The sequence below is a fragment of the Antedon bifida genome, chromosome 10 (genome assembly GCF_963402885.1).
Source record: "Antedon bifida chromosome 10, ecAntBifi1.1, whole genome shotgun sequence".
NCBI lineage: Eukaryota > Metazoa > Echinodermata > Crinoidea > Comatulida > Antedonidae > Antedon > Antedon bifida.
Window position 1 is genome coordinate 17,867,374 of NC_136235.1, and position 13,948 is coordinate 17,881,321.

General features: G+C 30.9%; 1 protein-coding gene across 1 annotated transcript in view; it reads left to right on the forward strand.

Moving 5' to 3' along the window:
* The window catches only part of LOC144853724 (ectonucleotide pyrophosphatase/phosphodiesterase family member 7-like), a 54,097-nt gene that overhangs the window by 22,807 nt on the left and 17,342 nt on the right, over positions 1-13,948 (forward strand). The window lies entirely within an intron of this gene.

The window sequence follows — 13,948 nt, forward strand, 5'->3', positions numbered from 1 at the left end:
GGTATTTACAATTGTAGGCTATATTATATACCTTATATAATATACAGAATGATGCAGAAAATTGAAATCAACATCAATAGATTTTACACTAAATCTATAAATCGATAGAAATCTATCGAGTCCTCTTCACAGACACCACTGCTGGAGGCCCATAATGACCCCTTTGTGTCAGCCGCATTTATGTCCCACCCCAGTAAACACTACATATTTGCCTCCCACGTTTCTATACAATGTATGAAAATACCTTAAATATATTAATATAATATTAAATTATAACTACTATAACAAACCATGTATTTCTGCAGCTAATCATAAGTCATTCGCTAATGCCTATTATACTGATTCTGATTTTAACTACATAGTTTAATTATGCCGTTATTATTAAGACGAAAACATTCCTTCTAACTTCTAGATTATACAGAATACGGTATTTTTCTTTATCCTGGAAACCTAGTGTACCCAATCGTATCCCATATTCACCCACATCCATCTACAAAAATCAAACTTGTCTAAGAAACTAATAAAAACATGTTTAGAAATCAACTTACCTTGTTTATCATTAACTTGAACTAATAATAATTTTAAGAATAATTCCCAACGAAGAATATCATATCAGAAGCTAGATCTGTAATTTGAAAGGTTCCTAAGCCTCTTTAGCCTCTTAACATTTTGTTAAAATGAACTTACTCATGTCAATATTAGATTATAGAATGCATGATCATTTTCATTTCTTCTTTCCGCCAAACGAAATTGATTTATTTTTAACAATAGTAAAAACTGACGAATTAGAATTGATGTTTACATACGCGAATGAATCCATTGTTTGGCGACTGGAACCAATGTCGGAAATTGCCTTTTAAGTCACTAATGATCGACAATAAAACACACGCTAGATTTCAGGGTGCCGTGAGCTATGGATTAAGTCACAAAGTTATTCTTGAGTAAAAAGGTTGAGAACGGGTTGTTTCCTTTTTATTGTGCACATTGGTAGGTGTGTAGTTTACATAAAAGGTTTGCAAGTGGGTACTTGGGATGTATTATGGTATTTGCATAAATTTGAGATGTACATCATTGACAGTAATCGATAGATTGATCAATCAATGAGTAAACAAATAATGAATGTTTATGAGTTGAACGAAAGCAGACTGGTCTAATTCAACAAAGATACACTGGTGTATTTTGTTTTTATTATTTTGATTTAAACACATAAATAAATATGGTTTATTCTGTTTCAAACACCAGTCTTAATCGGAGAAAGTTAACTCTTCCCTACCTTAATTCACCTAAGAAAATAAAATTATAACCTTAACATTCTTTTTAATATCGAATCCTGTGTTGTTGATTCTTTATTTATTTATTTAATAACATATTTATCATGGATTGTCGAATTCTTTTAGTAAGTTCGTTATCTTAGATTTGAATGATACATGTGTATGTTATCGGTTAGGTATGTTAAGTTCGTTATTGATCCAACAGTAATGTGTTTACATTGTTAAAGTACTTTAAATATTTCTTGTAATTAGACATATTATAAGTAAATTACTTGAACTAAAGCCCACGTGTTTAATCAAAATCTGAGCGATAAATGTTGAAACATTTTGACACAGGATGGAAGCGACGTTCTACGAGATAAGACTTGTTAGCTTAGATATGAACTGAAATTCCGGCGAAATCTAAATTTATAAGCGTTGATGTGCGTTCGATTTATAGAAAATATAGAATCTTAAAAGGCCTAGAATTGTAATGTTATTCTTCTTCTCTTAGTTATAGGCCTAGTCCTAATAAGTGGAGTTAGATGTTGCACCTGATTTTCTGTATTGTTTCTGTTTCTGATGTCCAGTATCATAAGCAAATTCTGTAATATACAATTTTATTGAAAGTTCCAAGAATCGGCAAAGTTTGGAAATTAATGGAACATACAATGTAATATATAAATGGTAAAATATGTAATTGAATTCTTGGTAAACTATCATAGCGATATTATTACGTATGTTATATAGATAGGCCTACTAGTATATTTTTAATGTTTGTACAAAAAGATGTTGATATTTGTTTTACACGATTATGTTTTTAACAGATTAGATAATAGAAGAAAATCGATTGATAAATAACTTCCGGTGTTAACATTGATAGTCCAAGAAGGACCTTTATTTTAACACTTTATAACTTTGATGATAATACTGTTGGTGTGCTATATGTGTTGTACCTTGTACGTTAGGTCTAGGAGTCATTCTACACACCAATGAACAAGGCAGTATGAACGACGCTCTCCTTTATTAAACTTAAATACCAATTTTATGGACTATGAATTCCAATTGTACGAATTGTAAAGCGACGACTGTAAAGTGTGTTTGATCACGCCGCTGTCGTTAAAAGGACAATCATTATTTTGATCAATCTCGCAGATGGTACCACACAACGGCTTAATACTCTTTGTTGTTTTAAGATTAATTCTGGGATAAACTCCTCTAAATTAGATCGTTTAAAACTGTCATTTTAATTCACCAGGAATTCATTGAGAAATAAAATTATCTGCTTTTCGCAAAAAAAGTAAACATCAGTTAACATCATTGGACAATAGAGCAAATATGATTGAACGAATACTCTAGGCCTACGTTAAGCCTAAGACTCTAGGCCCTAAACTCTAGGCCTAAAACTCTTGTGTATTCACGCACTCATCAATACTGAAATAACAAACATCTGCCTACATGCCTACTCATTGCTTTATGATCACATCAATCTACACTGTTCTCACCAGACGTCTGACCCAATATATTCTAAGAAATTATTATGTGGAAAAAAAGACCACGTAACGTCTGTACAAACACTGTCTATACGTGCTATGGAAAGCCAAACCCGTCAAAATACATAATACATACCATCCACCAATAATTCATTCGTACAAAATTCAAACCACCCAATCTTATCTCATGCAGTTCAATGAAAACTTAAATCATTCACCTAATATCTACACCATACAATGTGTGACTATCTACCACTAGCCCAACTGACAATACGCCGAACAAACTACCCATAACACAAACAATCTAATTAATGTTGAGCCCAGGCACCGATAATTGAATTAATCTAACGTTAATACAAGTATAAAAGCCGACTCGGAACGTATGTTAAACAAAACTGTTGGGTTATCTTTCCAATATAATTACATTTACAAATTTTACCCACGATAGTTATACCAAAATAAAGTTATTTTTTCTGAAACGGCACCCTCATTGTTGACACATGACTATTTAAAAAGTTTGTTAACGTATGAGGGCAGTGTTCAATATATGTACGATGCTAACAATGCCTGCCGTCGTGATTTACAGAGTTATGGTTTTATTTAATAATAAATATAGATATATATTTTATTAACTTAACAGAGCGTGTAATGATTCAAATGTATCATTAGTTTGTTAATATTATTAATTTAAAATGATCACCATCAAAATTATAATTTATAGAATATCGGTATTTCCAGAGGGCGTATACTTTTTTAAAAACAACAAAAAATTACTGTAAAAAATATCATATCCTTATTGCGGCTGCATTATTCAAAGATTGTAATAGGTAATGTGTTCCTGTGGATTATAACTGTTCCTGTTGTGGCTGTTGATGTTTCTCCAGTTTATCTGATTGGCTTTGTTATTGTTATTGTTGCGCTTGTTTCTTTATTGTGTTGTTTCTACTATCCTACACCTGAAATTGGGAGTGGAAGTTGTGAAGCTTCCGGGTGCGAATCCAGGGCTCTGAGCTTGACACCACCAACCTGAACTATACGATTGTACTACACAAGATGGCTCGCCGAAAATCTATTTGATCTATGTCCATGTTTATATTGCGCCCCCTATAATGTCCTAATTTATGCCATTAATCTGAATTATTCATGACTTTTAAGCTTCTATCTCATGTTTTTTGTTTTTTTTTTTGCCCTTATTTTTGTTGTTGCCATTTTAGAACTCCCAGTTCTTATAAATTGCTTGTAATCCTGTATGTTTTCTTATATATTTGTATTAAAATTCATTTTGGTCACATGAATAAATCCGTGCATGAGTTATCAAGAAAACAGTTGGTTGTATGATTAAAAGTGATCTATATAAGTGTTAGAAAGAAAAGACACACATTTGAGGGTTTTTAGTACAGTATTTCTAAGCATGGAGGTATAAGTTCCAAGTACATGTGCTTATTTCAACACATGTAGACCCTACAGAATGTGGTAACCATAATAAAACAAGTTTCGCCACGATCGGAAGTATCTTTCCTGTTTCCCTATTTCAAAGCCAAGGTCAATTTTACATAGTTTATTCATGGTGGAATTAGATTATTTCCTTCGTGGTTTGTTCAATACCACTTGTCACTATACCATATTATGCATTATTACTTCCAAAGTTTCTTGAAAACTAGTAGTTCCCAAATTAGACTATTCTCGGTACTGTATCTATCATTTTGTTCAGAGTAAAATGACACATTATGTAATACCATTATTGCATACGGTACACTGTGACGCAGTCCTAACAATAACATGATTATATGCGTCACATGTGATACATAATATGTGACTGTATTATATAATTTGCATATGATATTCGACAGATATGTGTGGAGATATAGTACAGATATATTCAGGAAATAATAACCAAAATAATAATATACCACGTACTCGTTCGTTTCACTTGAAAGTGTCCTCTTAATAGAGATGTCCTCTCGTGGTGTCCCCCGTGGTGTACGCCGTGGTGCTAATATCACGTACTCGTTCGTTTCACTGGAAAGTGTCCCCTTAATAGAGGTGTCCTCTCCATAGATGTGTCCATTCATGGTGTCCCCCGTGGTGTAGGCCCTGGTGCTAACACCTGTACCCATCCCATCTTAATAGGGGTGTCCCAAAGCTATTGTTAGTCATATATTTATTTTTTAAGTATGCGTAAACTATTTTAAATTCGAAATCAATTAGAACAAATTATAATATCGAAGTGTTGGTTCCACTATATTTTTTTAAACAAACATTTACCACTAAATCACTCAGCTGGTATATATGCCTAACTTCCAGATTGTTTGTGGTGGGGGTTGGTTGTTTTTTGATAAATAGTAATATCATTTTTATACCATTAGTTTTTATATTTGACGTCAATAATAACCACATTGTACAGTACTTCCAGGCCATGAATAGCATTCTTAAGACAAGTGTTATGCTTATAAGCCTCTATATATTGCAAGAGATTAAAGTCCTTATTGATTATCCCCCTTTTTAAATCGCTTAGGCCTAAGACGTAAATTGTCAAAGTATTGTACAGTATTAAAAATTTGTAAAAATACATATTTTTATGATAATGTTAATTTACTAAACAATACATGTCTCATATTTTGCTTTATTTGAAAAGTTCAATAAAATTTACTAAACAAAGACACAGCGGTAACATTTATAATAATTTTATTCCAATTTATACCTTTAATTTTAGAGACTCAAGATAAAAACATCAAAATATTTTGATGGACGACAGGAATCGTATACGACGTAAAATTTGTTTTTATAAATTAAGTGTGACTAAGTGACATAAGATGTTCGGGTTTTCCCCATTACGTCATCCCATTCCAATTCAACTTTAGTTCTGACTAGATTTCGTTAGTAAGTTCTCTCTGGTTAATTAAACTTTTGTTTTGAATCATTTATTGTTTACTGTCTGTGAATAATTAGCTCATTATTTATTTTTATCGAAATAATTATTGATTTGAAAGTAATGTCGTGTTCCGATTCAAAATAATGAAACAATTTTATATTAAAGATGTTTTGTCCCCCAAAAACATGAAAAATAAAGATTAATAAAATTTGATTTCAATAGGACATTTTGCAGTTTTAATCAAGTTATTCACTTCATTCTGCAGAAAAAAAAATCAGACAAATAATGTTTTCACTTATAAAAAGACAAAAGAAACGGTTAATTTTAACCAAAAACCGTCTGACAGAAAATTCAGATATATTTTTTGCTTTAAATTACATTTTCTTCGAGAAAAAATTTGTTTTTCGATCCATTTTTGGTCAAAGTGAATAACTATTATGTGACATTAAAATGGCATATTCAACAAACAATTAAAAAAAATGTTTTTTTAGGGGGACAATATATTTTTAAGGTCAAATTCATTAGGATTATCAAGTGAAGTGAACACTAAATCGAGGTCTCTATAATACTGATTCATCTTCATACAACAGCAAACGTATAAACAGCAATAAAACAGACCTACATACGTAGGAGGCGAGTAAGTTACAATAAAGTTACAAAGAACCTGATTGAATCGTTGACGTGTGTCGACATTTACAATTATTATGATTATTATGAAATAATTGCTATAATCCTCTTACTGTTCTGTAAATCTAGGCACGGATGGCCAGGTAGTAGAAAAATAAAATACGATCCCACGAAGTTGAAATAATCTTTATCCTGGAAGTCCAGTGCTCTTAATGTAAATGCCACTTAATAGGTCTATTAACACCTGACCAATACAATGTGCGTGGAAGAAATTAATTTATGTTTATACGGATATTATTAACTGTTTGTTTGATATTATTACGATGGTTTTAACTTATCAGAAGCAGGACGGTCAAGCAAAACAAAAAAAACAACTGTAGGCCACTAACTTTGTCCGGTAGTAGGTGGAAACCATAAAGGTACTTGTAAAAAAAGTACGGATAAAAGTAGACATTGGCTATATATAAAATAAAACGACCTATATTATACTATTATATCAATAATATTACCGAGATGGATATCAATTATTATTCAATAATTAATAAATATTAATAATTAATAAACAAACAACACAATCTTGGCTGATATTGTATCAAACCTTGTTTACCAAGCAGAACGAGTTTACTTTTTAAGGTTATAAGAAGAATGACATATCCGTAATAAATGATCGCCTATAATTGATGTTAAACCATATCTGAGAATGTAGTGAATAACTAATTTTTATTCGGGTATAAAAAGATACAAAATGACAAAAACATAAAATGCATTACAAAAAATAGAATCGACTTGTTTGTATAAAATAGCTTGTTGCCAGTCAAGTGGTTAGTATTTTGGAAACTTTGTTAAACCAACGAGGTGTTTCCATATAATACTAATGTAAGAAGCCCATGCCAAGGTTTCATTTCAATTTTCTACGTATTTATCATTACATCTATACCATATATACCAGGATGTTGTATTTCCTAAATTTCGGCATCTCATGTGAACACTTGTTTTATGAGACAAATGTTTACATAATACTTTTTTATGACAATTCTTCCATAAATGGTTATATTAATTGCAACTATGACAAGTGTAAAAAAACTGGATATTGCATCATTGAACTGAAATAATAATTCAAACTTTACCCAGCCATAACTGTTTTAGCGAGAGTTTAGTCGTTCTTGTAGGCTAGACAAAACGCTGGTATAAAGACGTTAACACTGGTGGCCGGAGAAAAGCCTGGCTACAGTACATTATATTCTATAATTTAAAGAGAAAAGAATGAATGTTGTTTTTACACTAAATAAAATAATTTATATTTGTCTTCTGACGTATAATTCTTAATTAATTATTGGGTACATAAGTGTCATTTCCCACCACAATAATTAATAAAATAAACAAAAACAAAGAACCATTCATTCTTTGATGTATCATTATTACTATACACAGTATGACAGGTAATTGATAATTGAGTTGAAATCCATATTTGGTAATACAACTTCTTATAATAATGTCATCTCGGTTACGCCCGGCGTCACGATGTAATAGGGTTAAGAATCTGCCTTCTCACGGCATGGGTCCGATCAAATTTCAGTGAACAATGTTTCTAGATACTAATCTGTATAGTTTCTAATATATTCACATCAAAACAAAATACATCAAAAATATCAACTCAGTTTATGAATTTATTATGATTTTTAGATTTATACGAAACGATATTGTAAATTTTTAAAGAAATACAGTATAAAACCTTATTTAAACGACGGAAACAATTGGAGTTGTTAAAGCGAATAGTTAAAGCTGCTCATGCGTACTATAGCTAGAAGTTCCATGTGTGTTTTGATAACAGCGTGACTAACACGGTAATCCGCTAAACATAGCATATTGGGATTTCTGAAAATCATCGTGATTTCATTGGACAACTCTATTTGTGACGTAAACGATGTGTATATAAATCATCAAGTGTCGAACAACTTCAGAATAAACCAAAAACTGAGAGCACATTGAAACGTGTGTATAAAACTTAAAGTTGTTAGCATGGAGATAAAAAAAGGTGATATGGTTTTAAGTGGAAGAGTTGTCTACGACTTTAAACTTTACAAGCACGCAGGGATTTTTGATGGTGAAAATGTTATACACTTACGTGGTGACAAACCTGGAATTTGGGAGGCTATTCAAACAGCCACCGTTAGAATATCAAAACTAAAGGAGTTTGCAGGAGAGGATATGAGTACTTTTGAGGTGCTAACTTGTCCAGATGATATCGATCGTGAAGAAGTTGTTGAAAGAGCTATGTCCTGGGTTGGAAAGAAGTTCAGAGACAGCACTTGGAATCTGTTTACCAACAATTGTGAACACTTCTCGCGCTGGTGTATGTTTCAAAAAGCTGAAAGCAGACAATTAGAAACAATGCCTTCTGTTCTAATAGAGTTCATTGGTCACATAACAGGATCATACATGAAGACGATGGTGAAGCACGTTCAATACGATGAGATTGTTTCAGAACTTTCATATTATTATTCTCAAGGTTTGAACACTTTATGTTGAACATACGACGAAGATTTCTAAAGATACATCCGTGGCGAAGAAGATGTTTAGGAACGCATCCGCAATACTTCGTTGTTGGTTTTAGCTATCCGGCTCTGATTGAATATAGCTTTACCAAGAATAAGAATCGTATTCGATGGTTCAATAACAGACTAAGACATTTATTTGAATGTGAATACATTTGACAATATTTTACCTTGAACTTTCATAATTCGAAAGATAAAAAATGTGCAATATTTACTTTCCTACTAAGTAATTTTATTCCGCCTTGTACTTGCAACAAAAAGGCTTCTAAGATATTTTATTCCATGTGTTTAATATCATGTCGCCATGTTCTTTTAACCTAAATGAATGAATGTAAATATGTTTGTTTTAAAGTTATTATTATGACTAATTTAAATAATTGTGTATCATTTTAAATACTTTTAGTATGAAATGGTAGTTATAATTTTAAAAAAAACTTTAATCAATTCATCGAATTTATAATTCGAGTTATGATTATAATTTAACGTATATTTGTATCAAATATCGAAGTTTCAGTAATAATACTGAATTAATTTGTATTTTTTAAATTATTAATTATTTAATGATTCGTGTTACTTAATTTATTCTTAAACATTCAAATATTATATCATGATAATAAATGATGTATTTGATTTATTTACATTTATTATATTTACATAAGTTATTTATAAATATGCAAGTGTAGATGAACATACACTTCTTAATGAACGGCAATAGTTGAATAAATTATTGAAAACTAAACGGATCTTGTTTATGTGTCTTTCTTAGTGCCAAATAGATAACCAGTTATGCAGAAGCAATCTGTACTCATTTCTAGGCCTGCTATTTTGAAAAGGCAACACACTGGAATGTGCGATGTTGCGCAGCAACATTGCGAACAGCCCCGTCAACAAGTTGTTTTTGTTCGAACGTTCACGACACATTAAAATTAATACAGTAAATGGCAGAAGAAAAACAGTATGATTCACAAAGTTGTGTATCTTATCTTATCATTTATATATTTAGAACTTAACGACATATTGTAAAGTTTCAATGTTACATACATCACAGAGAATACATATACAAAATAGATGTACATACAAATGCATGAATCTCGGAATGTTGTTAGTAGAACCATGGAGGTATCTATTTATACCTCCATGGTAGAACCTCTAATAAGGGGACAACTTTAGAACCTAATAAATTATACCCCTGAATATATAGGGTTATTTCCTGAATGCACTGGCCGAATACAATATATGCTCCTCGTTTCGTTTCTCTGTGTCCCCGTATTATGGATGTTCCCCCCCCCCCCCCCCGTAGGTAGGGGTTTTACTGCTATAATAATAATTGGTATATTCTTATTTCATTATGTTACTCTTTAAATTATAAGTTGGCATATTGTTTATATTTTGGCGCCTATAGCCCCGAAACAATTTATATTTTATTTTGTGCCAAATGTTGAAAATAATGATAATAAAACATATAATATAAGTACAATAAGGTAGGATTTCCTATAGTATCAATTAAGACCCTCTACAAAGAGAAATACAATACGGTACACTTAATTAATTTCTGGAAATGCATTTTGGATAAAAGAGCCAAAACAAATGATAATTGGAACAATATGATCCAAACACTTATCAATGTTTGTCGAGACTTATAATAACAACTTGTAAAAGCTTAGTAAGGAGGTGTTTTATATACTATTACATACATTTTCTTATTACAAATTCTTCTTATGTTAGAGTATGGTTTTTGGTACACCATAATGAAAAGTAAAATCAAAATGTTTTTAAATTTTAAATAAATTTGAATTTCATTTTTTGAAAATAATTAGATGGTGTAGCACAAACCATATGATATTACTTAATTCGTATTAATAAAAATACTTTATTTCAAAGCACATTTAATCGTCAAAGTTTTCAATACATTTGCATTTTTCATACCGTATCTATGTCAGTTCATGTTAGTAATGCTTGTGAGTCCACTTTTAAAAAAATAATCCATTATTTTTACCCCATGTTTTAATCGTTTAACCTAAAAAACTTATGTCTGGTTTTATCTCAATAAAAATATCAACAATTTATCTATTTTTAGCACAATATTTAATGGAGCTATGTATACACTGGTATAGGAATATATTTTATTAATTGTTTAGGTCAGATAAATGGTATATGTTGTTGTTCTCAGCTGGTATGGTATTAATTAAAATGTCTTTTTCATTAGTAAGGTAATTGGTATAAGTATATAATAATATATAGTGTCACTCCAAAGAATCAAATTATTGTTTTGGGTCAAGTGTAAGTTATCAAATTAGCTACTTTGGCACCCAATATCAACAATAATATCGTGTTTGATGTCCCCATGTGGATGTCCCCATGTGGTTAATTTAAATTTCAAGTGTCCTTTCCGGTGAATACCTTTTACCGCATGTTTGCACAACACCTTGGCCGTACCACAATAATCTGGTTTTGTGGTGTAGGCCTACTTTCAAGCGTTTCTATTTCAGTTTACTTATACAAATATTTGCCATGGTAAACAAATTTCATATCAATATGATTTTTAGTGAACACATAAACTGTTTAATCTTATAGTTCTCACCAGAGAAGAGTTTCCCTGGTTCTCACTGAGATGCAACGCAAGGACGTAGGCGCAATGAAAGTGAGTTAACCAATCACAAGCGACAGTTAAATGTGTTCCATCGCGTGATGATTGGTGAAATTACTTGCGGCGCGCTTAATATGTCCTGGTGGCGTTGGGTCCAAAATGGATCTTTAATGTTTCGAATAATTGAACTACAACTACAACTTGTGTTGTTTTTATTGTCTTGTTAATTCCGAGGTGAGTGCTTTGACCTGCATAATACTAATATGCATGCTTTGTATTGTAGTTACGTTTATTATTCACCCGCCTACTGTACATTTTAAACCACTTCTTTTCACGAATGAAATGACCTGAAGATTCACTGTGGTATTTATGATCGTCAGTGACCATAAACAAACCCAAGTTCATTCAGAAGACCTCTTTAGGTTTTTTTTTAAAGAAAAATAATTTTGAATCATACTTTGTTAATTATCATTTGTAGCTATCTGGGATTCATAAAGTTAGAGGATAACCAAGTTAAAAAATTCAACTCATATCCGAAAAGGGCAATTGCAGTATCGAACATTTTAGGTTTTTTTTTTTTTACGCCATTAATGAGCTAATTGTATCAATTGTTTTCAAAAGACAATATTAGGAGTAGTAAAGTCACAATATATTTTAGAAACATCCGTCATACTTTGCTTCCTGTTAAATTCTATCAAATATTTTCTTTGTACAGTCCGAGAGAACTTCCTTTAGGAAAACTTAATTCCTTTAGAAACTTTTCCATTGGAAAAAACTAATTAAACTAAAACAGTGGTGCTAAACTGTTACCTTCAGATTGTGTTAAAAAAAAGTTTCTTTATAAACAATTTAACATTATTGATTTAAGCTAAGTAGTAGAACAACTTACTTAATCGGCTCTTTTACCTAAACACACGTGGCAATTAGCGGTTGCGGAAATTTCCTCATTGTTTTTTTATGATTGTAATCCAGGATCTAGGAAATACCCATAACGTATGTTGTATTGTCATTATTATTAATAACCAGAATAATTGTTTTGGTTTATTTTATAGACACCTAATACTGTAGCGAGTCAATTATAGAGATTATTTATCATGCTTGTCTTATTTGGGTATGGAGTTGAAAGAGTTTATCACAACCCTAGCACTAGGTCAGGATTGAACCCTAGAACTTGGTATCGGAATGCAAGCACGTCAGCCACCAAGCTATATCAGCTCCACTACAAATTGTTAAGGGCCATGACAAAGAATAAAACAAAATATTTATTTTCTCTCACTAATCTAATAAAAAGTGATTTAGATACAAGATTCAAGATTCAATTTTATTTTGCCAATTAAAAAATAGAAATAATGTGAGTAAATTTTTAAAATTTTTAAATGTATATTAATAAAATTATTACTATAAACAATATTTGTATTATTTAAAACAATCAATATATTAAAAACAGACATGAATACTACAGGGATACAGCATTTTAAAAGCAACATATACTGAATTATTCACACGGTTTGAACTAATTGTTTATAGCAATTATTTTAAGCAATGATGTGTTTATTTTTAATTATCAAGGAAACATGCGAGTGGCAGTGTTGTGGGAATTCCCTTTGGTCATACCACGATAACATATAGGAAATACTGTTTAAGTGTCTTCCTTAATGACCAAACACGGCTGTATTTATTTACACTCAATGGTTTTAAAGTTCATCATAATGCCGTAATTGTTAAACTTCCATGACTTTTGCTCATAATTAATTATCTTTAATCCCATTGTGTATAAAGATCTGACCCGCGCGCGCATATTCGCTGAAATAATCACATAATAACAAAAAATCATCATCACATTACTAATAACATGATTGATTTAATGAAATAGGCCTATACAAAAAATTGATGCAGAAACAGAGTCATAAGTTTTTTTATTATTAAAAAAAAAATTAAATTAAAAAAGTATAGAAATACATAATCTTTGATATAGACCATAGCTATTTGTACAAAAATAATAACTTTTCTTCATTGACTTTATTATCATTACCTCATACCTTGAGTTTTTCATCTCTCATCGTCAAATAAGGATATTATCATTATTTTAATTTAGTTTATTATAAATTTCACATTTGTTTCTAAATTCCTTTCTCAGTATGACGAAACAATGTCACGAGATGATGTCATTCATAAAACAACCACAGTGGGCTACCACTTCCCGAGGGGTAGAAGCAGAAATTCATGTGACAATGTACATCAATTAGGATTCAATTTGGAAGATGCAACAATGTGCCGGGAATGCCTACGAAGGTTTTAGTAATAAAAAAGAAAATTAATACATTCAATTTTAAAATAATAATTAAATGAATCAAATAAATAAATAATAACAAAAAAGAATTTAAACAAATAAAAAAATAAAAATAAATAACAGACCATGGAGAAATAACTAATTTCTTCATTGTTAGACCTATAATAAGAAATACATACCGGTACATTATATTGCTGTAAGCTGGTTTAGTTCTCATATACATTTTTCTTATGTATTGTTATTGTAACTGTTTTGACCAAACATACCTACCTAC